The sequence below is a fragment of the Pinus tabuliformis genome, chromosome 2_2 (assembly GCF_031772625.1).
Source record: "Pinus tabuliformis cultivar Carrire ecotype Pingquan chromosome 2_2, CPIR1, whole genome shotgun sequence".
NCBI lineage: Eukaryota > Viridiplantae > Streptophyta > Pinopsida > Pinales > Pinaceae > Pinus > Pinus tabuliformis.
This window is the reverse complement of record NC_142300.1, coordinates 408,134,789-408,160,627: the sequence shown is the minus strand read 5'-3', so window position 1 is coordinate 408,160,627 and position 25,839 is coordinate 408,134,789.

Here is a 25,839-nt window from a genome sequence, read left to right as displayed (position 1 = left end):
ATCATAGATATAGACAAAAGTATTGGAAAAGGAACGAACAAATTTATTGATTGATAGAAGGAGAAGTTACACCCAATGTGGTTTGATCTCATGTCACTCATCCAACTTAGTAAAAACCCTCATCACACCAATAGAAACATCAATCCAGGAACATAACATTACTTGAAAATGATTTCAAGTCTCTAAACCAACAATATTTCTCTATAATATCCAAGCTCTAGCCCCTTTTGGCTCTATGATGGGAGGCCAATTTATAGATGAATGCAAGTGGCTTTGTTATTAATATGGCATTGAATGGTTTTTCATAATTGGATGATTAGCTTCCATGTTCAAAGGGATAAGAGGATAGAGGATTAGATGATCCAAGGCTATCCTAAGTCGAGCTCATCTTGATAGGATAGGAGCTAGGGTTCTTTCTAGAATGCTCTAGAATGAAGGAATATTCCCATAATCCTATGCCAATTTCGCTCATCCTCACCTAGCGTTGGATTAAGTGGGCCTAAGTGCTATGCAATGTAGGTCTGAATGGGCCTATCTACTATGTAGAGTAGCTGCCCCTGACTAGGGGTGCATTGGTGTCCCAAGAAGGCATTTCTGCATGGTTTCAAACTAGGAAAATTTTATGGATGAAACCACTCAATGAAGTGGCATGTCTAGGGCATGTAGAAAATGAATTAGGGTTTGATAGACCCTATTTACAATAATTTGATCATCGAGAGTGATGTGCCAAAATATACCTGTAACAACATCCCCCTAAAGCATGAAGTCAAAAATGATAATGTTGAGTGATATGCTTTATGATGTGATGAGGAGGATCTGAAGTAGACGGTGACCTGCATCAATTACAATACATAATATCATGATATCTTTGAACATTTCATGAATTGCTGAGGGAATTCATACCCATGCTCAACATATGAACTTTTCATTACATGTACATAAATTAGATAGTCATCTACAAATATAGATCCATGACTATTTGTGTAAATCCATCATACAAATGATTTAGTACTCTCCAAAAATCGCAACCTGAATGGATGAAACTAGATCTGGGGCCTTCTATCTCATCCAACCATTTGCTCAAGTACGAGTCTAACCATGTGAAAATGTGATCTGAAGTCGAACATGGGAAGACACTATCTGACTACTAGCCAATGATGTAAATTGTTAATAAACGTGAGAGAAATCACCAATAATGATAATGATTCTCAAGGTACTGTAGTACAATTTGCATGGTGTGAATAGATGTTTTGATGTCAAAAACCATACAAAGTCTTTCGGTCGAAGGCCTGTGATGTCAACTTGTCATCGGAAGCGAGAAACTTGTCATTGATGTATGCAATCCTCAAGGTAGTGGAAGGGTGTTTCGAAGTTTTCTTCCTGGATAATCTGTTGATGTCGACAAGAAGCGACTCGCCGCAAGAGGGCCTTGATGTATCCCCCATCAATGATACGAAATGATTGTAATGATTTTGAAGATAGAATGTGACTAATACCACAATGTTCAGGAATGGCGGTCATGAAAATGAAGGTTTATGAGTATTGCAAAGGATGAAGTTTATTGAGTGACTTCTCTTGAACATGTCGGTGACACTGAATTAATTGGTAGCATTGACCCAAAACCAATGTGATGGATTGTGTGATAGACCATAGGTATGATAACCATTAAGCAAATAACCCAACCCAAATAGTCAGAGAGATGAAGTGAAAGTATCATGTTCAAGAGCGACTTACTACCATAAAGTGATTTATCCCTTTTCCCACTTTCCCCAGTCATGGTTGACTAGTACCTTTTTATTTTTTTTTAACAAGCTCGAGGAAGATAACATATGCTTGATGTATAATTCTACCCTTTGGGTGAATCCATCGCTATGTGATTTTTTAACGAGTCTAGCGAAGGTGAAACTAGGTTTTGTCATGATGGACAAGTTTGTCGCTATTTGATGCTTTAAAGAGTTTAATAACAATGAGAACTTAGTAGTTTTCATGTTTAGAGAGTTTGAAAAGGGACAAAAAGAAAACTCCACAAGTTATTTTTTGTAAATTTGTCTCTCAAGTCCAAAAAAGTGTAAAATAATACAAGAGAGAACTGATTAACCATTTTTGATCAACGTATTCCTTTTTTATAAGTAATCTATCTTAGTCCAAAAAAGGGTTAAACTTATACTGAGTAGATGTCATTTCCAATCCATTTACGAGCTGAAAAGGACAAGCGCTCGACAACCTTTTCATGTTTCAAGAGTTTGAAAAGAGCTTAAAGAGGACTCCACTTAGAGGAACGAGTGGTGTCTAGGATAGAAACTGGTTCCGATGATATTGGAACTTCTCAAAACATGTTGATTTATGTGAAGAGGATGGCTAATAAGATCACTCATTGCAACTATTCCTCAAAAAGGGTAAAACAACCAAGTGAAAGTGTATGATCAGCCAAGCAGATAGTGACAATGGAAGGAGAAAAACCAAGGCTCATCTGATGGAAGAGGCTGATAGAATGGAAATCATGAGGGTTAAAATGGAGATGGGTTCATTTTTAGACAAGCTTGAAACATAGGGAACTGTACCTAGATTTAGTTTCATGTTTACACAAGCTTGAAAAGAAAAACTATGTTTGGATTCAATTTCAATTTTACACAAGTTGGATTAATTTCTACAAAAACATGAACCATGAAAAAACTATGCTTGAGATTGGTTTACATGCCCCCAACATGATGACTCGATTCTAGGTGCATGCCCCCAAGCTTCATTACATTCATCCAAGTAGACTAATCGTGGCTATCAGGTGAATGGAATGAAGGTTCATTTACGAGATCAAGTGAAAGACTCGACTAGGATTTTACGAGATATAATCAAAGCCTCAAATTGGAACTTTGATCTAGGGAACTTTGTTTCATTTTAATGAGCTTGACACAAGACAAGGAACTCTGCTCAGATTCCTTGTTTCATTTTTTAACGAGCTTGACACAAGACAAGGAACTATGCTCATGATTCCTTGATCATGACCCATAACAGGTCATGAATTCCAAGAGGATCTCATCATATGGGAGAATAATGCTCTGGAAGGGATACGTAGGGATCTGGTTCCAATTCCCCCAATACATAATTCATAACATCATGGAATTGATCGTCAGTTGATGTAGGCATCGAATGGGTTACCACATAATTGACTCATGGCGGGGAAGATACCATTGGCACAAAAGGACCATTTAAGGAAGATGGGTGTGTGGAAGCCATATTTGGGCCGAGAAATGAAATCTGGTCAACAGTGACAATTCTACCTCCATAAGGGAAACACATCACTCGAAAGAGTGCTGAAACAATAGCTCCCATGTCATAAACAAAGTCACACCCAAGAAGTAAATTTTTATCTAAAGGGACTAGGACTACCATCACATTGAGATAAAAAAAATTTCCTACCAAAGTAATAGGCAACTAAGGAAGAATCCCTAATGGCTGACTTGTTCCCCTATTAAAAGCCAAAGGATCCCTAATAGGTAATAGGAATAAGTGGCGGCAAACCAAGCACCTCCCAAGTAGTGGAGGAAAGGATACTCACACATCCACCTTCATTTATAATAGTGCCAGATACAATCATATTATAAACCTATAGTATGATATGGAAAGGCACATAAGAAGGAAGATGACATCCTACCAGTCGATTCGAATCAAAGGAACTGACCAGACTACTTAGAGGGGGTATCGTAAGAATGCGAGAATTACCCCCTTGAGTTACGAGAACAGGAGGATTTTCCTCCTGTCTTGATGGAACATGAGGATTTCCTCCAAGTTCATTGGAACTTGAAGAAACAAAAAGAACTTGAGTGGTATCATACTCACTCTCTATGGAAAAGGTACGATTAATTGAAGCTGAAATGGGGTCAACTCTTTCCTCAACCTGTGATTGGTTAGGTATAGACCGATGGGATTCACATTCATAGAGAGTGGGTTTGAATGACGGTTGATTTGGGTCAGTCACTTCATCAACTAGTGAAGGATTAAGGAAGAGTCTCCTGTAACCAGATGGAAGCCACTACGAAGAAGTAGGATTGTTATCCAACACCTTTTGGGCTTCATCCAGATAGGGAAAAAGGTGAATGGGGTGACTCCCTTCACATAACCTAAAGGGAAACTTAACTTTACCATTCTTTCCATGAAATTTACTACCAATAGTTGATGGTGTGTTTCCAGCATGATCTCCATAAGTTGATGAAACAAGATGATGTGAAGGAGAATACCATTCTTCTAAGATCTGAGGAATACCAGAAAAATGTCAAAGAAGATGGTCTCCCGTACAAAGTTTGCAAGGATATCGAAGTTTGTGAGGCTTATCGGACGGTTTCTCATCAGAAGTTGCATTCAAAGCAATGGTTGCTTGGTTGCCCCCTTACTGAATTTTCTTCTTCTTCTTATCCACCTAGTTACTAGTGTCAATACTTTCACAAGGCGAAGAGGAAGAAGGGGAGGAAGAAACAACCGATGAAGAAGGTAAAGGGTCAACTTTAGGATCAACTGGAGGTTTATTTTGTCTAATTGTAGGAATATTCAGTTTCGGGGCCAAGGAGGTTGAGAACAACCATATTGGCAAGCCAATGGTAAGTCCTGAAAGCGACAATCTAGCCATATAAGGAGCACTAATATTTTCAAAAGGAGGAAAAGGACTAGGATTCCCATCAAAAGGAATTCCTTGATTGGTGGACACCGGAGTTGTTGCTATATGTCTCAACCTAAGATCAACTAAGGAGTGATGTGGAGGATGTTATCCACAGTCAGTTAATTTTATTTTAATAAAAATAACATAACAAAACAAAAGAGGGATAATCTAGGCAAAAGGATTACTAAGTAACTATGAATTGTAATATAGTGCCTCAGTGAACTGAGGACTTAACATACATGTAGGCAATCTCCCTGAATGTTGTTTTCGGCATATCATAGTATACAAGGTGGCCGACTTGGTTACCTATGGATGGATAGCAACCTAATTTAGTTCTCCCAAATATACCTGAAAGTATGTGGAGACCCAATCCATGTTAGCGCTGTCTAATGCAGAACTGCACAGTCAGAGCATTCCCTTATACTTTTCGTGCTATAACACTGCCCGATATATAGTACGTGGACGAGATACGATATAATTACGTACGTGGAATGAGGTATCACACTCGGAATGTATCACAGACCGTTAGCAATAGTTGCTATGCTTAACGATGTCGGAACACGTCTCTATCGTAGAACTATAAATGTTATACGTTAAGTTACAATGCTCCATTATGTTAATTGAGATAAATTTTAGTTGATCTTATTTAAAAGTTTTCCTTTTAGGTTCACCGCATGATTTTTTTGAAACTCCGAGAATTCAACTATGATGAGAAATATTATTTTCATTTTATTTAAACAATGAAAACCATAACTAAAAGGGATAGATCAATCATAATCTCTAAACAAACAACATAGGGCACATCTAATGCAACTTTCCCTATACCATTCCTACAAGCACACACAAACTCATAAATGCATTATGCATGTTTTTGTTTTCATTCCATTAATGTTTAGATGAACATAAAGAAACTAAATTCACAAACGATCAATTAATGATTTTCACAAGAAACGAAGACTTTACAACAGTTTCTTTCTCAAAGAAATGAAGACTTTACGACAATTCTTTTTCAAAAAAGTAAAGACTAATCAATGTAAGATGACTTTGGGTTTGATTCGACAATGATAAAGAAAACATAAAGAAACATTGAACAAACAAAGCCAAAGTGAGCATGGAAGAGAGATGTTAATTTGGACTTCAGAGACAGAGAAATATTGACCATTAAACAAACAGGATGTGAAACAGTTTGGAAAAAATCAAGCAAGAAGATGGATTTTTGGCTTGACAGGGACCAGCGGAGCTCTGAGTGGAAGACAGTGCATTGCAGAGCACTGCCTGTAGGCTAAGGCTGCTATGCAAAGCACTGTGTCAAGAACAATAGTGCATTGATGCCAAAGAGCACTATCAACACACAAATCAGAACACATTTTGACCAAACAAGCTTCAAAATGACTAAATATGGGTAAATGAACTCAAGCAAAGTCTACTGGTGCTGCTAATACAAGGGATAACTGCGAGGAATGATGGTCATTCCTTAGTATGGTCGCAAATTTGTTATACATAATTTATACCTATGGATAAGTATATCTTCCCTAAGCCAGTAGTTACACTTAGAATAACTGAAGTAAAGATGTTTAAACTTTTCCTACAATAAACAGAAAAGATAAAGGAACCTACTTGTGATCCTTCACTTCCTTTGATCTCCTTTGAGTTGCTCCCGTCGCTCCCACTCAGATTGAATTCGCTCAATTTGTACCTGCCAACATAAACAGAATATGACAACAATCAAATGATATGATCTATTTATTGTAACAAATGGAATCAACAACATTTGAACATACATTCATCATAGATATAGACAGTAGTATTGGAAAAGGAACAAACAACTTTATTGATTGATAGAAAAAGAAGTTACACCCAATGTGGTTCGATCTCATGTCACTCATTCGACTTAGTCCAAACCCTCATCACACCAATAGAAAAATCAATCTAGTAGCATAACATTACTTGACAATGATTTCAAGTCTGTAAACCAACAATATTTCTCTATAATATCCAAGCTCTAGCCCCTTTTGGCTCTAAGAGGGGAGGCCAATTTATAGATGAATGCAAGTGGTTTTGTCATTAATATGGCATTGAATGGTTTTCTATAATTGGATGATTAGTTTCAATGTTCAAAGGGATGATATAATAGAGGATTAGATGATCCAAGGCTATCCTAAGTCGAGCTCATCTTGATAGGATAGGAGCTAGGTTCCTTCTAGAATGCTCTAGGATCAAGGAATATTCCGAGAATCCTATGCAAATTTTGGTCATCCTTGCCTAGTGCAGGCTTAAGTGGGCCTAAGTGCTATGAAATGCATGTCTGAATGGGCCTACCTACTATGTAGAGCATTGCCCCTGACCAGGGGTGTGTTGGTGTCCCAAGGAGGCATTTTAGGAGGATTTCAAACTAGGAAACATTTATGGATGAAAGCACTTAATGAAGTGGCATGTAGCAAATGAATTAGGGTTTGATAGACCTTGTTTACACTAATTTAATCATCGGGAGTGATGTGCCCAAAGAGACCTATAACACTTACCCTAGAGGAAAATTCAAATTTGTCCTTATACAAAATGATGAGGAATCATTCTCCTTGAAAGAAGGGAGTTTTCCCCTCCAAAATCCCTCAAAAGTGGATTTGGTTCCCAACACTAGGAATCTGCATTAAATGACAGGGAACACATTCCTATATTTTCTCAATCATTGGAGCTCTAGAATTTTTGCAATAATTTCATAATATCTTGTTTATTTATTATCCAATCTTTATCCTCCTACAGTATGGAGCAACTCCCTAGATTATCTCCTCCTCCAAATCTTCATAACCTGCCCAATATTCTCACAATATTATTCAATAATAAATAATATTAGGAACAAATATGAAATTATCCATAAACCTTCCTAATGAACATATTAAAGTTAAAAATATGTCATCTAATGCAAGAAGAGAGGTTTAATGTGTTGAAGGATGGTCAGATTGGCCTTAATTTATGCCGAATTTGGAGGCCCATCATACCCCCCTACTGAGAGTGTTCCTCACCCTCTCAGCAACTCAATGACGTAATTGTGCCTCATTCATGGACCTAGTGGCCTTCCTGATATGTCATGTAACTGTCCAACACTTTCCTATAGAAACTTTATGTTTTCCTATAACAAGTTTCATCCTTCTTGTAGAAGCCTTCTACATTCCTATAGCAAGGCATATTCTACTTTTAGTTTTTGGTCATGGATCCCCTAGTGCTTGGCTTCTTCTAAGAGGCTTGGGGCTCATTTTGTTTGGATTGGAGGGAGGATATCTCTTCAGTTTGTTTCTTATTCTCCTTTTATCCTTTATTATGATTTTTAGTCACTTTTTCTTATGTTTCAACCTTTTCTTTTTCTTTACCACCCTCTTCTTCCTCTTCATAGACATCCATGATTGTCTCTTCAATTCCATAAGAAATTCTCTATCCATGTCAACAAAATTTCTCCATGTGTTCTCAAGGTTTGTGCAAGGGAACCCTACTGCCAACTATCAATTTCAGAGTTCTTAGGATTTTAAATTATGGCAAGAGTGGGAGTGATTATTGTTGATGGGTGAGGTGAAAAATGGTATGCCAATTTCAAAATAAGTTTATTATCCCATCATAATGCTCATACTCACAAGAAAAATACACAATTCAATTTTTTATGGTTCTTCTACAGGATGTTTAGTGGAGGAATTTTGAAAAAAAATCACAAATTTTTTTTTTGGAAGAGGTGCTAGATCAAGCACTTACCCCTTCTTTGAAGACTCCTTCAAATTTCTAGGCTTTTGTGGCCAATATTTCTCAATATATGACCCATTTTTTCCTCTTGGAACAATCCTGTAGTAGGCAGACTGTCTCCTGTAGCACCTACTCTGTCTCCTGTAGCACCCTTATTTTTACTATAGAAACCATGTTTTTTCGTGTAGCTCTTCTTGTAGCACCTGCAAACATTATTCAAAGCAGCTTGGTGGAACCCTAGGTAGTATTTGATAGCATCTAGCTCGTCCTCTTTTATCTTTATGGGCTTCTCCAACTATTTCTTGGGAATGAGTAAGTGTGCAAGTGAATTTGAGCCTCGTGCTTTTGTTCCCTTTTTTGGTAGTGGCTCAGAGTGTTTTGGTGATTTGGCCTCTACACAAATTTCCTCTTTTAACCATTGTCTCCACTCCTCATAATCATAACCCTTCTTAATTTTGATTTTACACGTTGCATGAGTGAGGGAGTTAGTCTCACATAACTGGTTGAGGGTGGGTGAGACATCTCACCCATCCTTAGCTTACAAAACCTCATCTCTCATGCATTGACAACAAATTTCTAGCTATAATATGCTCAAGAGAAGAGGTGAAGAATATTGCATACCTGTACCTACCTGATGGTTGCTAGAGAGGCATGCATACTACTTTTGAGTTTTTGATATATCCATGCTTCTCTAGAGGTGATAATTTTCTTTGTTTTCTACTGCAGAGGTCTTCATAGCTTGATGATACTTTGACTGATAAGGTTGTTGTGTGCAAGTTTCTTTGTAGTGTCCAATTTGTTATTGGTGTAGTGGATGGATTGCTTCCTAAGGAGGGCGTGCCCCTTCTCAACTTCAAAAATGGCTTCATGATGCTCAAGCTGGCTAGATCTTCTGTTGTCTGAGTGAAAAAAGAAAAGTGATGTTGAGTTCTGCTGGAACTATATAGGCCGCTACAGGAGGAATCCTCTTCCTATAGCAGCCATTTAATTCATCTTCGAGACCTCATTATTTCATGTGGGATTGATGGAAAGTCATACGAGGTATAATGACAGAGTTGAAATCATCAAGAGGTGCTGTAGGTGGTGGAAACGTTGATGACAAAGCTTTTTCTCATTTTTTTCATGTAAGATAGAGTGGAATTTGAAGATGAATTTTGGCTAGATGGAGTGCATGAGTGATGGAAGTGGTCCTAGGGGACCTATCTTAGGCTTCCCTAAAGAATAAATGACCTTTTGACCTCTTCATCCAATCAGATCTACCTCATGTTGTAATTATGGTCCTTCATGTAGCATTTTAGGAAAACCTCCTATAGCAAACTTGTTTTTCCATATCTTCCAAATGGTATACTCGATTGAACTGAAATATTTTTAGCGTGCTTCCATAATCCTTATGCACCTCCAAATAAAAACTATTTGCCAATGGATGCACGAATCGTGAGAAAAAATAAAAGTGGTTGTAGGTGATGGAGGCTGATTTCTTGAACCGTGTGCACTGGAGTTTTCTAAAATTGCTCTATCATGTTACCATCATCCATATACATCTCCCCATGAAAGAATGTGGCAAATGGATGCATGGTTTTCAAGATATCATAAAATCAATTTTTTGCTCTCTATATTTTGACTTCTTGAAGCAAAACATTGCCTCCTGTAGTATTTTAAGACAACACGAAAAATGAATGGGAAAATAATGGTAATGATGGGTGGATGGTGGAAATAGATGATGGTGATGAATTGGCATGGACTTGGTCTTGTTGTAGCATCTGAGAAAAGGAGGAGAAAGTCCAAGTTTGGATTTCTTTGATAATATTTTTGATCAATTGTTTTTTCTTTTGGTGCTAAAGTGTTCTTGTTCCTTCCAAATTTTGGAGAGAACCTGCATTCATCAGAGAGAGATACATGGAGAAATAATTTTTTCTCTGATTTTTCTTTGATTTTTCTCTTTTAGGCCTACTACTTTCCTTAATGAGGTTTTCAACTAGTAGGTCTGCCTAGGCGCCTCAAAGGAGGTTTTCACCTAGGATCTTTTCTTTTTCTCTTCCTTTTATTTTTTCCAACCCATTGGATGCCCCATGGAGGTTTCCAATCAATGATCCAATCTCAGGTGCCTCAAATGAGGCCTTCACCTGAGAATTTAATTTTTCCCTTATTTTTCATTTTTTATTTCTTTTTCTATCCTAGTCTATTTGAAAAACAAAATCTCTTTCAAGTATAGGAATACTTCCAATGGAGCCATGTGCACATCAGTATGACATATAAATTGATGTACAAGTTTGAAATATATTCTTTGACATGTACGTGAATTTTAGAGACCAAATGCTTTGATTTTGACAATATTAAGCACAATTGAGGAAGAGAGTGATGCTCCATATTGTTGATTTTTCGGAACCAAACCTCAATATAACTTTGATGCCCTTGGTTCACTTGCTTATCTGGATCATTCTTCATGTATTCTTCTACCATAATATTCAAATCTTCCTCTTTTTATAGATTATTCTCTTGAACACATGTAGGATCTCATGCTAAACATGAGATAACTTTCTCAATCCCTGATTCTGATGTCTAATCTTCATCAAGTGCAACCCATGATTCTTTGTCTTCTCATTTGAATCTTCTTTTTCTACATGTTGTCGTTCAATGGCATGAAGAGAAACTTTTTTCCAACACTCTTCCTGAGCTAAGATGAATACCATTGAGATCAATATGAGATGTTAGGAAGTTTTGTACCTTATCATTGTAAATGGGTTGAGCTACTTCCTTGTGTGGGTTTGGAAATTGTGGTACAGGTATTTTAGTGGGAGTGGATATTTGAGATGGATTTGCTTGGGGTTGTGGTTTTGGTGGAGGTAGATGGTAGGGATAACATGGAGTTAGGTATGGAGGATATTGCGGAAATTATTGAGGATGTTATGGATTTCTCTTATAAGTTTCTTGCCAACCTTGTTGCCAAGATTGGTTTTGGTGTTGATATGGCCAAGGTTTCCAAGTAAAGGGTGTGTTCCAATTACTTTGAGATGCATATGCATAACCTTGAAATTATGAATTAGGCTCTTGCGTCATAGAAGGTTCACTAGGATTCCATGGCCTCTTAGAGCTACATAACATAGATGATTTGGTGATTAACATCCTCCATTGTCCTCTTGGTAAACTTCCTTCAACCTTTGTAATGATGGGAAATATTTAACAACATGTGATTATGGATCGACAACACACATATCAACATCTTCTTTTTCCTCATCTTTAATTCCTAAAATTTCTACTTATTCACTTAGATTGCTAAGAATTTTTGTTTTAAAGTTATGAAGAAAATTTCCAAGTTCGGCTTGACTTACCAATCTTGATGTTGATTTACTTACTCTTCCCCTTCCTCTTGATAAGTGCTTGCATGTTTCACAAATTTCTTCAAATGATAATTGGTATAAGATCAGCTCTAGTCATGAGATGAAGAAGTTCAATCCACTCATCCCTAATTGTTCTAAGTAAGAGGTTTTTTTAGTGTTTTAGATCCTAGATGATGTAATTTTCCCTCTTAACATTATACATGAACCTTTCTATTAGATCCTCAAGGCTCTCATCCTATTTTTTATTCATTCTAATGATTTCTTCTTTATGATCATGATCTTTATATTTTTCTAGATATATCTTCTGCATATCATTCCATGATCTTATTGAATTAGTCCCTAAACTCATGAATCATTTAAGAGCTCTATCCTTCAATGTTTTTGGAAAAAATCTCAATTTTTGAGAGTTTAATAAGTAACCATAAGATCTACAAACAATTTCAAATTCAAAGAGAAAGGTTTATAGATCCCCTGATCTCATACCATGGAAGTTGGGAAGGAAATATGGAGGGATGCTATTCATATGTGCACTGACATGAGTATCTTGAATGGGAAATCCAAGAGGGTATCCATCATTGTCATCATCTCCATGCATTTCTTCTACTTTCTCTATCACCTACGCTTATCCTACCTTCAAAAGTGGATGGTGATGTGGCTCTTACTGCACAATGTGATCAAATGTCGGGGGGGGGGGGGGGGGGGGGGGGGGGGGGGGGGGGGAGTTGCTGTTGGATATATATATATCTATCTATCTATATATATATATATACATATATATATATATGTGTATATATATATATATATATATATATATATATATATATATATATATATATATATATATATATATATATATATATATATATATAGATAGATAGAATCATATAGAATAACAATGGAAATGCAATGTACTTTTCTATTTTTGAAATGAAATATGCCTAATGCAAATCTTTTTTGTTTATGCAAAAGATAAAATAAATGAATCAACTAGGGAAGAAAACAATACATACTTTGGCATCTCCCCAGAAATGGTGTCAGAAAGTGATGAGCCTCAATATTGCAACCAGAATATTGCAACTTGTAAGGTTACCAACTTTAATTATAAATTGGGGTTAGTAAAAACTTAAGAGGTATCGACACTATATGTGCAACATACAATGTGTCATTGTTTTATTGATCTGATGTAGTGGAGTGAATGTCATGAAATCAAAGCCTAAAATAATTGAAAAAATGGAATTGATACTCTATTCTAAAGAAATCAAAATGATATTTTATCAAATTGTAAATTATAACTAATCAATTGATGAAAGGAAAAAGGTTAATATACTTGCATCATACTTGTGATAAAGAAACTAAGTCTACTCTGTTTTTGCAGTGAATAAAAGGAAGGGTTGGAGTGACTTAGGAGCATCCCCTAATAATTAAATCATATTTGGGGGTCATTATTCATCTAAACTAATTCATAGTTTTAGTGGGGATCAAAATTGATGAAGGAAAGTGGTGTTACATGTTTGCTACAGGAAGTTACAGGTTTGCTCCAAGAAGTTACAAATTTGCTATAGGAAGTGCTAACTCACCTAATGACCAAGGAAAGCAAATGAAAATGGGATGGGACAATTTTTTTTATTGATTAGTATGTCTTAGGCTTCCATTTCAAGTGTAATCACTCCAAAATACCCTTGTTCACATGTGATAAAAAATAGCAGAAAATTACTAGTCTAAAATATAGAAATTCGAGAACTAGTGAGCTAGTTACCCTATCAAATTCCTAACCTAATATAGCACAAATGCAGTGGGGTAATTTTTTTTTTTTTTTTACTTGAATTTTTTATAATCTAATTCAAGTGGAATAAACTCATATGAATCTCATTAACATGTTCTAAAGAAGTGAAAAGAAGAAAAGTAAATTATAAAAAATGGATCCAAGGCTCCTAGGATGGACAAGCCTAAGGATATTCAGAGTCCCATGAAGGAGACCAAGATTTGGAACCTAAAAATGGCACCAATATTCATTATTTTAATCAATCTAAGTATATCCCCGGCCAGAAATGAAATTGGAGCTGCAAAAGTACAAGTTTTCTCCACAAGAAGACTAAATAATACCATCCCCTAGAGGAAAATTTGAATTGGTACTTATAAAAAATGATGAGGAAGAATTCTCCGTGAAAGAAGGAAGTTTTCCCCTCCAAAATCCCTCAAATAGTGGATCTGGTTCCCAACACTAGGAATCTACATGAAATGACATGGAACACATTCATAGATTTTCTCAATCATTTAAGCTCTAGAATTTGTGCAATAATTTCATAATATCATGTTGATTTACTATCCAATCTTTATCGTCCTGTAGCAGGGAGAAAGTCCCTAGATTATATCCTTCTCCAAGTCTTCATAATATGAAAAACATTATCACAATATTCTTCAAAAATAAATAATATTAGGCACCAATATACAATTATCCATAACCCTTCATTATGAACATATTAAAGTTAAAAATATGTCATATAACACAAAAAGATAGGTTTAATGTGCTGAAGGATGGTCAGATGGGCCTTAATTTATGTCTAATATGGAGGCCCATCATAACACTTGTTGAAAGTTTTGCTAACCCTCTGAGAAAATTAGTCACCTAGTTGTGCCTCATTCATGGCCTTGGTGGCCTTTCTGATATGTCTTGTAGCTTTCCAACACTCTCCGTAGCAACTTTCTCCTTTCGTGTAGCAAATTTCATCCTTCATGTAGAAACCTTTTTCCTTTCCTATCATAGGGCACATTCTTCTTTTAGTTGTTTGGTCATGGCCCCCATAGCGCTTGGCTTATTTTAAGAGGCTTGGAGCTCCTTTCTTTTGGATTGGAGGGAGGTTATCTCTTTAGTTTGCTTCTTATTCTCCTTTTATCCTTTGTTATGATTTTCAGGCACTTTTTCTTATGTTCTAACCTTTCCTTTTTCTTTAACACCCTCTTTTTCTTCTTTAGAGCCATCCATGACTATCTCTTCAAGTCTAGAAAAGATTATCTATCCATGTCAACAAAATATGTCCATGTGTGCAAGGGAACCCTGCTGCCAATTATCAATTTCAAAGCACTTAGGATTTTAACATATGACAAGAGGAGGAGTGCCTCCTATTGACTATTGATGTTAAAAATGGTATGCCAATTTCAAAGCAAGTTTATTCTCCCATCATAATGCTCATCATCATAATAAAAGTCCACAATTCAAATTTTTTATGGTTCTACTACAAGATGTTTAGTGGAGAAATTTTGTAAACATTCACGGAATTTTTGTTTGCAAGAGATGATAGATCAAGTATTTACCCCTTCTTTCAAGACTCCTTCAAAGATCTAGGGTTTTATGGCCAATAATTCTCAAGATAGGACCCATTTTTTCATCTTGGGACAATCTTGTAGTAAGAAAACTACCTCTTGTACCACCTACTCTGTCTCCTATAGCAGCCATATTTTTCCTATAGCAACCTTGTTTTCTCGTGTAGCTCTTCATGTAGCAACTACAAAAATTATTCAAAGTAGCTCTGTGTTACTCTAGGCAATATCTGATAACATCTAGCTTTTCCTTTTGTATGTTGATGGGTTTATGCAAATGTTTCTTGGGAATGTGTAACTGTGCAAGTGAATTTAACCCTTGTACTTTTGTTCCCTTCTGTGGTAGTGGCTCAGAGTGCTTTGGTGACTTGCCCTCTACACAAATTTCCTCTTTTAACTATTTTCCCCACTCCTCATAATCATATCCCTTCTTAATTTTGATTTTACACATTGCATGAGTCAGTGTGTTAGTTGCACTTAACTAGTTGAGGGTGGTTGAGACTATTGACCCATCCTTAGCTTATAAAACTCCAATTCTCGTGCATTGACAACAAATTTCTAGCTATAATACGCTAAAGAGAAGAGGTGAAGAAGATTACATACTTGTACTTACTTGATGGTTGCTAGAGAGGCATGCATACTACTTTTGAGTTGTTGATAGATCCATGCTTTTGTAGAGGTGATAGTTTCTTGTGTTTACTTCTACACATATCTTGATAACTTGATGATTCTTTGATTGGTAAGGTTGTTGTGTGCAATTTTATTTCTAGTGTCCAATTGCTATTGGTGGAGTGGATGGAATTCTCCCTAATGAGGGTGTGCCACTTCTCAACTTCAAAAATGGCTTCATGATGCTCAAAGTGGCTAGATCTTCTACTATGTGAGTGAAAAAAGGAATTGTTGTTGAGTTATGTTGGAACTGTACATACTACTACAGGAGGAATCCTCTTCCTATAGCAGTAATTTAATTCATCTTCGAGACCTCATTACTTCATGGGGGATTGATGGAAATTCATAGGAGGTATAAGGATAGTGTTAAATTCATCAATATGTGGTGTAGGTGGTGGAAACATTGATGACAAAGCATTCTTCTGATTTTTTTCATAAGGAATTGGAATTTGAAGATCAATTTTGGCTAGATGGAGTGTATGGGTGAAGGAATTGGTGTTGGGGGACCTCTCTCAACCTTTCCTAAAAAACAAAGGACCTTTTGACCCCTTCATCCAATCAAATCTGCCTCCTGTAGCAATTCTAGTCCTTGTTGTAGCCTTTCAGGACAACCTCTTGTAGCAAACTTGTTTTGTCCATATATCCCAAATGGTATATTGGATTGACCAAAAATTTTTTGAGCATGTTGCCATCATCATTATGTAACTCCCCCAAAAAAATCATGACCAATGGATGCACGAATCTAGATAAGAATAAAAAATAGTTGTAGGTGATGGAGGCCGATTTATCGAAAACTGTACACTGAAATTTTCTGAAATGTCTTGAACATGTTACCATTAACCATACGCATCTCCCCATGGAAGATATTGACAAATGTATGCACGTTTTTAAGGATATGATAAAAATAATTGTCTTCTTTGTGTATTTTATCTTCCTATAGCAAAGCAGGCCCTCCTCTACCATTTTAGGACTACGAGGAAAATGAATGGGAAAATATTGAGAATGTTGGGTGGATAGTGGAAATATATGAGGGTGATGGATTGGCATTTCCTTGGTCTTGTTGTAGCATCTGATAAAAGGTGGAGAAAGTCAAAGTTTGACTTTCTTTAACTATATTTTTGATCATTTTTTTTCCTTTTGGTGCTAAATTCTTCTTGTTTCTTGCAAATGTTGGAGAGAACTTGCATTCATTAGAGAGAGATACATGGAGAAAATAAATTTTTCTCTTCATTTTTCCATTTTTTTTCTTTTAGGCCTACTAGTTGCCTCAATGAGGTTTTCAACTAGTAGGCATGCCTAGGTGCCTCAAAGGAGGTATTCCACAAGGATCTTTTCTTTTTCTCTTCTTTTTATTTTTTCCAACCCATTGACTGCTTCATGGAGGTTTTCAATCAATGAGTCAATCTTACGTGCCTCAAATGAGGTTTTCACCTGATATTTTTTTTCTCTTATTTTTCATTTTTAATTTCTTTTTCTATCCTACTCTACTTGAAAAACAAAATCTCTTTCAAGTATAGGATTACTTCTAATGGAGCCATGTGCACATCAGGATGACAAATATACTGATATGTAGGCTTGAAATATATGTTTAGATATGTACCTAAATTTCAGAGACCAAATGCTTTGACTTTGACAATATCAGGTGTTAGGTTCCTATACCAATAGGTTTCATTTTTCATGATTGACTGTGGAAGGGCCAAATATGTTCATCCTTTCATGCTGCAAAGGTTCCATATTTTGTAAACAAATGAAGAAAATTAAAAATGAAAAGAGGGTATGCCCTAAAAGAATAATCAAAGGGCAAGAATAATGAATTGGTCAGAGAAAAATGATAAAGATGAACCCCAAACCAAAAGACCAGGAGAGTGGCCAGTCAAAATGCCACTACTATCTTATTTGTGCAAAGCAAGTTCACAATGTGAAAATACTGTTGCTTATCACACTTGATGGATGGCCCAACAATTCAATCTGGACCACTCCATATTTAAATTTGCTGTTGTAGAATAGAGAATGAATATCTGTCCAAACAGTTCAAGCTTGGCAGATGAGTAGATAGGTAGAGAAAATAAGGAGCCCAACTGCTTAATCTGGGCCCTTGGAAGAGATAAGGGTAGACTTAGATAGGAGGGCAGTCAAAAGAAAAGAGGAAAATCAGGGTTTGCTAGTCCAAATGCACCCAATCCAAAGGAAGAAAAAATGCTAGGTGTAGGTTGGGTAGGCAGTTTGAGGTTGTAGAAACAAGTTTATGATCACTTTTTGTCTTGTCAAGAAAGACTCATCTCATCAGTGACACAAGTACCAAGGCAGTTGTTTGGTTGTTGAACAGTGGAAGCATGACTAATTTCCCCTTTCATTCCCCCAGAAATCATTTACTAACATCCCCTCAAGGACCTTGGGATCTGCCCAATAGTCCAGTTTCACTTCATTTTATGAGAAATGCTAAGTGGAACTCTGACTTTACTTGGTTAAAAGAAGCCACATTTCTTGTGTAAAAATCATCACTCTATACCCCTTTCATTTCCCTATGTCTAAGTTTTTACTCTATAAACTTAGCATTTATTCATGCAGTTTCATTCCATATATTCATATTGACATCTTAGCTTACTATATAGTTCCTTTATCAATATCCCCACCCCTATTTTACAAAAAACTATATAAAAAACCCAAAAAATACCTAAATATTCTTACCCTTGGCAACTATAGCCACATAACACAAGTTCGAGAAATATTAAGTCTTTTTGGGACTTTATATTAACCCTTCTGCATTCATAAAACCTTGGGGTTTATCTAACTCCTGGTTAGATAAACAACCACGTTAAACCCTCCTACCTAAACCCTGTGTTAACTCTCCGCGCGCATGTTTATATGGGATTTGTTTAACAGTTGGTTAAACAAATAACCGTGGCACCCACACTAAACCCATAACCTAAGTCTTATACCCCCTGGCGCATTATTAAAACATTTAAATATTGCGCGGGCCCCCCTCATTCCAAATCCCGCAGCTTTAAACTCCCGACGACCGTCTGATCCCGCGCCGTAGATCTGACGGCTGGCGGCGATATCGCAAGCTCTTATCCGCCGAAGGTTAGCATCCGGGGGATGGGCGGTATTGCTGTCGTACCCCTGCCACGCGTCAATCTCCCGGCGTGATCGGAGCCCCCTCCTGCAAAACCACCCTGGGCCAAAAGCGGTGCGGGGAAAAACCGCTTACCGCCCGCCGCCTGCCCCCTGACGTCAAGCCCACGTCACCGCATGACGTTGCATCCACGTCGCCCGCCACCGCTCCGCATCAGCGCCAGGTCATCTGCTGACATCACCACCCCGCCACCGTGTCATCCGCCACATCATCTGACACGCCAGCTGCCACGTCATCCTCCGTACCCACTACACGACAAAAATACGTCAGGATGACGTCATCATTAAAAAGTGCCAAAAAGCGCTAAAATGCCCAAAATTCGTTAAAAGTCGGGAAATTGGTTGTTTTTTACGATCAATTCGCCACCATAGTTGCTCAATCCGTCACCCGCTGAAAGCGACTCCACAGCGCATCCCCCAGCTCGGCCTGCAGTCCGTCTCATGCATCTAGCGCCCATTTGAAGCAGGTATTTACCCATTTGACCCCGAACCCTCTGCATTTCTGGTTTTCTCTGTCTATGAACCTGTAAAACCAATAAACCATAGAAATCAAGTCGCCAGCTCCTGATAGATATACTGTCACCATCCTTGTTTTCAATATCGTTTTCACAAATGGTCAGTTTTACCCTTTTTTACGGAAAATCTCACTTTAAAACAAAAGCTCAGTCTTGTGCTTAAACCTGCGTGCTATATCTGCTGTTTTGTCCTGTTTACTAAAAAGAGTTCCTCAATTTCCACTTCCCTCTGCAAGGTTTCGCTCCTTCGATCAAAATTCAAGCCCATTTCCCCTGCATTCTGCTCACAGGGCTTGCAATCCAACAAATTCATTTAAAGACCCTGCTACACTCTGCAACATTTGTTTTTGACCATAAATTTTACACAGTGAGGTCAGTTCTAGATAAGCTCAATCTGTAAATTCCCTGACAAGAGCTTTAGGGCCAGTAACCTATTTTCTATTGGTGAGACGGGTCGCTCTATCAATCAGCGGATTAGCGAGCATTCGGCTGACTGAAGACATGGTAGGACCAAGTCCTCAGCCCTGGCTGAGCATGCGGGGAAGACTATGCATCATGTATGTATAGAGGAGGCTCAAGTCATTGCCAAAGTTGCGCAGTTTCACCATCGCAAATTTAGAGAGGCCCTGGAGATTGAGAAAAGGCCGAACAATCTTAATAGGGATGATGGCTGGAAGATTAGCAGTTGCTGGGTCCCAGCCTTGTCCTCCTAGGTCTTAGGGTTTCTGTCTTCCCTTTCCTTTAGGTTTGCTTTTGGCGGGTTAGTCCTCTTATTATAGAGTGTTTGAGTTATTTATAAATTATCAATTAATTTCGGGCTAATTATTGTATTGACCTTATCCCGTTTATTGGGTATATTATAATCAGGTTTATGTTTCCCTAATTTCGATTATTTATGCATTATATTTAATTCTACTATAACCTTAGAATTAAAATTCCCGTTTTTTAACTTTTTACTGGAATAAACAAATAGTAAATTAATATTGATTATTAATGAATATAAATTATTTGACCATTAGGTTTAAAGGATAAATAAGAAAGTATTATAAATAAATATATGATATACCAAGAATATTAGTTATGCTATTATTAATAAACATGGACTTAAACTACCCTCAATTATGATATTTACCTAAGGTAACTAGATTCTAAGAATAATAATGATTTAACAAAAATACTAAAGTAAATATAGATTAGTTAATAAACATATATTATTATATATAACTTATTATTTTAATTCCGAATGGACCATTATATTTAATAAATAAAAACGATACATTTTACCAATGGACCATTAATTAATTTATTTTTAAATAAAGACACAATTACCTAATGTAACTAAATTCTAAGAATAATAGTAATTTATATAATATTGGAATAATAATAGAAATTATACAAGATGTAAGTTATTAATAACCATTATATTTGAAATAATATTAAATATGGATATTAGATTGACGATAAATAAAAGAAAGGGCTCAACAAATAATTATAGGCCAAATTTTAAAATATATATGATAATGAAAACAATTTTAAAATAAAATAAAACAATAAAACTTTTAACAAAGTATTATTGAATAAGATTAATAAGAGTGACGAGAATAATCGGACCAATATATTAATGGTATTTAAGAATGGTAAATATATTAATTAATAAATATTGAATAATTTTTCTTTTATATAATTTATTAATGACCATTATAATTTAAAAAATATTAAATATGGATATTATATTATGAATTCTCTTAATATTTGAGCTAATAATAATGAATTATATCTATTTGTTTTTAAATTAGCAAATGAATTCCTTTATTTCCTGTTTTAGCTGTTTCTAAGGATGTTAATAACTAATTAGTGGTTTGACTAGGATTTTTTGGTCAAATTTAGCCGTTGGCATTATAGTCGTTGGAGTCTCTGCACAATCTATTTAATCATGCTAAGCCGGATTGGTTCTTCAACTTGTACTAACGATGAACCACACTGGTTGGTTCGAAACGCGTTGACAAAAGATTGGTTATGTGATTTTGCCGAAGATTATCTAAACAATCCTATTTTCTGCTGTTGAATACACCTGAATTCCAAACTACAAACACAGAGAAGTTAAAAATGGCCACTCCAGCAGCACTGAATATCACTCCTCTCAATGCACCCCATAAGGAACTGGAAGCATTACCTTTGGCTGATAGGGACCACTTAATTCAAGACTTGGTTGGTGACAGAAACCACCTGCAGACATTTTGTCAGCTGAGGAACAGTCATTTGAACAACAGTGACATTTATGGCATTTGGGAATCAAATTTGCCCATATACTTCCTTCCTTCTGTCAATGTCTTCCCTGAAATTATTCGCCTCTGCTGTGAAAACTATGAGCCAAGTCAAAGGGCAGTCAAGTCTCCATCTGGGAGCATCCTCTTCCATATAACTCCTGACTCCATCAATCAAATGCTAAACTTCAAACAAACTCAGATTCTGGTCCCTCTCTCTATGAAATTCCTGCTTGATGAAGGTCCTAAACTCTCCAGCTCAGAGATAGCCCGAATTGCCAAAGTATTCATGAGAGCAGATCGCCAGCCAACAGGGCCACCTCCTTTTCTCTATATAGATTTCAATGAAGTGGGAAAATTACTAGTAGATATGATATCCTATGTGTTGGGTTTCAAAACAAGTGAACATATTGATCATACTATATTGGTCTTGTTGTCTGCATTTACCCCAGGACAACCCCCTGCCGTCAAATACAACTATGCCAAATTCATTTCCAATAAGATACATGACCAACTGCTGAAACTGGATAGGGAGGGAGTCTTCAAATACTCATCTTACATCTATCATCTATTCATGTATTATCAGCCAGACTGTTTCCAATGCCCCATCAAAAGATTGGACTCTAAAGGAGAAAAGAGGTTTGTGATTTTTTGGACCTCAGTCTTTCATGAAGTCCGCAACTCTCCCTACTCTTACTGTGAGTTCATTGATCTGTTTGTCTATCCAGTCTCTTGTCTCCTGATGAGAACTCCTCCTGCTAGGCTATCCTATGACATGCAGAAAATATTGCAGCTTTCAAAGAACTACAAAATAGGTGACTGGTACTTTTACCAGAATCACACTGTCATTAGGATATATGGCTGTGAGCTCTGTCCCTACAGGCTGCCAAGATATGTGCCAATGAGACTGTTTTCCTTGGAATATTATAGGCAACTCATCAATTCAGATTTAACTCATTTTCATAGTGCCAAGAAAAAGGCTCGGTTGAAATTCAAAGACCAACTAGGCCCCTTTGTCATGAACAAAAAAGAAGGATGGCAAGATGTTGATCAAATATTGGGGGAGAAACTCAAGTTAAAAAGAAGTTTTTGGTGGGTCCCTTATGACCCAGATGGCTTTATCAATGCTAGAAAAATAAAATATAGGCTATCAGCCTATGAACATTGCAAAATCCCACAGATTGAACAATTTGAAGAGTTCACTCAGGAAGAAATAATGGAGCAAAATGTCAAAGATTTGGAAAAGACTCTTGACTTGGATTCTTTTGAGCAGGTAACATTCAAACTGCCACAACAAGTCGGAGAGGGCACATCAACTGCTGTAGCTTCACAAGCTACCCAAGAAAGGTCCACACTAGTAACAGGAAAAGAAAAAGGCAAGGAGCTAATGGATGCAGAACAGGAAACAATGACAGAATAGCCAACCACCTCAAAGGAGCAAAGTCAAGGGCAAGCCCCTCCACAGCAAACTGAGGCACCACCAATTCCAGCATTGCAAACTCCTCTCAATGAGGAAAGAAGCAAGAAATAGGATAAGGAAGAGACCACACCTGCAAGTGGGTCAACACAGCAACCAGAAGCCAAAAGACAGAGAGTTGATCCTCAAGTTGAGGAGGAAATTAGTGAAGAAGTCATAGAGAGTCCAAGGAGGGAGAGAGAAACTAGCGTGAAAACACCTACTAGCTCATTCCAGGAAGAGCAAGAGAGGCAACATAGTATGGAGGTGTCTTCCTCAAGGCAGCAAAGCAAGCAACCGCCTGGTATTAAAGGAACTTTCATGGAAATCAAGGCCCAAAATGAGCTGTTAAGAGTACAGCTATATGATTAATTTCTCAAGACAACACCCTCCAAACAGCAGAGATTAATGGAAGCTTATGACTTTAAGGAGGAGAAAATGATCTTAAGTCATTTCAAGCCTAAGATACCACAGCCATAAACAAATGCAGATTACATAAAGACAAACTTAGAGGTCCTCGCCAAGGACATACACCCAAGGGACCAAATTGAGCTACACAAGCAAGCAGGTGAGATGGTCTATGGTACGCTAGCAGACAAGGCAATGCTGGCCCATCAATTGAAGGAATCATTGAAAAATACAAATACTCAATTGGATTTGGAGAGAATGTCTTCCTCGACCAAAGATAACAGAATAAAGACATTGGAGGAAATCATTGTGGAACTAGGGCATGATCCTAAGAAGGATGCCAAAGGCATCCAAGCCCTCATAAAGAAAAAAGAAGAAGATATTGTTGCACTCAGAAAACAATTGAGGTTACCTGCAACCATGCACCCTCAAACTACAGAACTTGTACAAGAAAAGGAAGGTGAAGATATGATGGATCTGCTAATGAAGATGAATCAAAGAATAATTCAAATGGAGCAAGAATTGGAGAAAGCATTGCAAGGCAAGCAGGGAGAGTCGACCTCCCAGCCACCTGAAACAGCTCCAACAGTTGCCACTGTTCCTCCCACACAAGCAGCAACAATTCCTCCTGTCATTCCAGCATCCACAACAGCTACATCAACTACAGATGCGGCAGCAACAACAGCAACAACAACACCAGAATCTAGCATGAGTATGGAAGAAATGATGAAAGCAGTCAAAGAGCTAGAAGTTCAGGTGACAGAGGTGAAAGAGGCCAAAGAAAAGTTGGCCAAGCTGGAGGCAAGCTATGACAAGTCCAAGATGATAGTGGCTGAAAAAACAAGAGAAATAAAAGCCTTGGATAAAAAAATAAAAGCCTTAGAGAAGGAGCTTACTCTAGATAAAACTGTAACTGAAATCAAGAAAATTTTGTGGGCCAAAATTGGCCAGTCTGTCACTGACCAATGGTAATCAATTCAGACTATACATGAACAAATAGAATTGATAGGCTTAGCTCAATTTGAGACTCAAAGGGCCAGGGCATCATTGGGAAATATGCCTGAGCAGGCCAATAAAATGATTTAGTTTCTAAACACTCATACCAAAGAGCAGCTGGCAGCTCTGGATATCAATAGCAGGACAGATACTATTCTGACAGTGAAAAATGTGCTGACCCTGAGGAATTTTGTACAGACTCTAGAAAGAAAGTGCCAAGAAATGCAGGCAGAAATAAATGACTTCAAGCTAAAGTTTGCAGCATTGCAGAGCAAAGGGTTACCCAACTTATTGACCAGTAGTGGGAGACTGCTAACCCATGAACAATATACTAACAGGATAAATAACTATGTTTCCAATCAAATTACAGCATCCTCAAGCACCTCAGAAGAAACAGGGCCTCCCTCTAGATAGAGTCTTTATGACAAATTAGAAAATCTATTTTACATTGAACATGAGATAAATCATATTTTTGAAGTCCAACCCAACTTTTATAGATATACTGAAGCTGATGAAACACTGATTAAAATACAAAGACATCAGCTGCCTACAGAGGATTGGTGGCAGGAAATGCTGGAAATTTTACCCAGGTGATTTGATTTCTGTTCCTTTTGAGTCAGCTACAAGTCAACAACTCCACATACACGGGCCACTTGCCAAAGTGTCAAAATAGCAAAAAAAGAAGGTTAGATGTAATGGCAACTCATTAAAAGAAAATCAAACACAGGTGGCAAAAGACAGCACATCAGGGACACCAACCAAAGCTACAGCTATCAGCAGAAAAAAGTAGCATAAAATTCAACAAAAGCAAAGCACCTAAGGCGGCCAGTACAGCCTAATTACTTCCACATGTTGCACGGACTTCCACATCAGTTATTGCTATTTGCCAGAGTAGATAGATAAATTTATTACTAGATATTTTCCTACGGGATATTTTTGTAAAAAACTCTCTTATATATACTCCCAATTGATATGTATTATTGTTGGTGATTTTCTCTCTGGACTGTGCTGTAAATTCTCAGACTCTCTAATACAAAGGTTGTTTGAAGTTCACTGTTGCTGCACCATCTGAATGTGGATTTGATGTTTTGGGACCTGCTACAAAATTCCTGTGTCATTCTATGGATCAATAAGTTATTCTAAACTGTGTTTTATGTTTTATGTGTTTTCAAATTTCATATATGTTCCATAATCTTGGTAACAGAGAAAAAGAATAGCCCAGAATTTGTTTAAATACACTATGTGTTCAATCTCTGGTATTAATTATGTTTTCTTCAGAATTAGTCATAAATAGGAATTCTTAGCTGCTCCTATTTGCACTAATTCTTTCACTTTGAATATTACCTAGGAATTCTTTATTGCTCCT